The 2,356-nt window shown below is 34.7% G+C and overlaps 1 pseudogene; it reads left to right on the plus strand.

Moving 5' to 3' along the window:
• Nucleotides 1-779: 779 nt before the first annotated feature.
• On the plus strand, nucleotides 780-1,853 carry LOC130939920 (nudix hydrolase 14, chloroplastic-like; annotated as a pseudogene).
• Nucleotides 1,854-2,356: the final 503 nt, after the last annotated feature.

The raw sequence follows: 2,356 nt of genomic DNA on the forward strand, positions 1-2,356 counted from the left end.
CACCAATAATTGATTGATCATGCTCTCACCAATATTTCTTTTTGATTAATCTGGTTTAGCTCATTCTGTTTAGCTTGTTTTGTTCAACTAATTTAGTTTAGTTGAATTAGGTGGTTAATTAGAGAATCTGGACTGTTATATGAACTGCAATGATTTCAGTTTGTGGAACTGGTTAAGTCTATGGATTCTGTTTGCTGCTTGCTTGAACCTGGGAAACAGCTATTTACTGCTGCTGTTTAATAAGTGTTGCTGCTTCGTGCCATGTGTTAGAGACCTAGTAGATCTAGAAATTGTGCTATGTTTAACTGTATATAGCATGCTAATAACTCTGATTCTGATCTTCTACTGTGGAGATCTAAGATCTGGTTGAACTTGACTGATTTTATTTAATGTGCATAGCTTGTGTGTTTATTTTTCGTTTTTCTTGTTGTCGTGACTGTTCGCTGGCCTTATTGTCTGATCTAATTTTTCTTCTAATCTGGTTGCTGGATGGCCTTTTGTTTGATAGAGTATCATATTATGGTGTAGCTCATATTTTTCTTGGCCCCTTTTTTTCTTTGAAAACTGTAGCTCATATGTAATTTATGGTGTAGTTTGTGTAATACTGCAGTCTATTGTTTCCATGCTCTCACCAATAATTGATTGATCATGCTCTCACCAATATTAAAAGATGGATTTAGGCATTTGTTTCTTCCTCTTTCACACCCTGCAGGTTTTGACAGCTACTAAAATTAGATATTGGAGGTTTTGTTCAGTTAGATGCTAGGTTTTGACAAGTCCCCATGAGATGTAATGGCAAAAGAGAATTGATAGGCACACAGTTTCTTCTTGTTATCATGCTATATAAAAAACATGTCTCAGTTGTGGTGGTTTGGTTTGGTTTTTGTTGTTTTCCATTGCAGGAATGCTATTGATTCCTCTTTATTCAAGCAATGGTTGCATAACTTGCAAAGTGAGATTGGGATTCTAGCTGATGGCACCTTAGCTCTGAGACAAGTTCTAATTCAGGTAATTGCATCATCAGTGTTTAAAAAGTGGATATGATTTCTGATAATTAGGCCTTATTAAGTGGTAATTTAAGTAACTGACTAACCTGTTAGTCTTCTAGTCTTATTCATGTTCTCAAATCAAAATCAACAAAACTAGTTGGACTCTTTTTGGTGTAAACAGGGTATAGACATGTTTGGAAAGCGCATTGGGTTTCTCAAATTTAAAGCTGACATTTATAAGCCAGTCTATGTTTTCATTTTCTTGTGTTAATTTTAGCAAGGGGCTATGAACTAGTATGTGGTATCTAAAATGCACAACTATTAGGATCTTTTGCTTCTTACCTTATGTTCTCAGGCATCCATCATTCCTCTTTTGCTTGTAATTTCTGTGCACTTGCACCTGATGCTGATTTCTTTCTTTATATATAATAAAGTAAACCGTGATTAGGTTCCAGGTATTGTATTTGCAAGAGGACCTGCTGTGACTGTGTTGATACTTCTGGAATCAAATGGTGAAACTTATGCTGTCCTTACTGAACAGGTTCTTAGATGTTGGATCCTTGCAGAGAGAACTATGTTTTTTTTCAAACATTTTAACTAGAGTTCCATATTATGCTTATTATTTTTTATTTATCAGGCAAGGGTTCCTACTGGAAGAATTATTTTGGAATTGCGTACTGGAATGTTGGATGATGACAAGGGTGATTTCGTTGGCACTGCAGTTCGTGAGGCTTCTCTCTCTCTCTCTCTCTCCAATTCTCTTCATGGCTTAGTTGTGCCTCTGACAGGTTGAAGAGGAGACTGGCATAAAGTTCAAACTTGAAGACATGGTTGATCTCACTGCTTTCTTGGATTCTTCAATAGGATGCAGATTTTTTCCCTCACCGGTATACCTTAAGCATTCTGCATCAACCTTATTGCTTTATTGGTTTTGCAAATAAATAATTTTGTCGCTTGAAAAAAGAGCTAATAATGCATCTGCTTTATAGTTGTTCAATAATTTAGTTTGGTATTTTGAGCATAGTTTAGTTTCGTGTTATTGTACTTTTAGATTTGCATTTACCAATCAGTGAGGATTCAATTCAATTTCTGGCTTTCTGTGGTTCAATCTAACAGTATTTTATCGTAGAATGTGAACCTGGTTTAATTTGGAATTGTTAATACATGCATAAATTAGATTATTTCTTATAATATTTTTATATATATCGTTTTTGTTGGTTCAATTTGTTCTTGATATTTTGCTGCAGGCTAGTATTGGAATGGATAACTTGAACGCTTAATGCACAAAGTGGAGCAGTTTTAGGTTGATTTTGATCTTTTACTAAGTATTTAGGTTGATGATCATCTCTATTAGTGTAATTTGATAT

The sequence above is a fragment of the Arachis stenosperma genome, chromosome 7 (assembly GCF_014773155.1).
Source record: "Arachis stenosperma cultivar V10309 chromosome 7, arast.V10309.gnm1.PFL2, whole genome shotgun sequence".
NCBI classification, from domain to species: domain Eukaryota; kingdom Viridiplantae; phylum Streptophyta; class Magnoliopsida; order Fabales; family Fabaceae; genus Arachis; species Arachis stenosperma.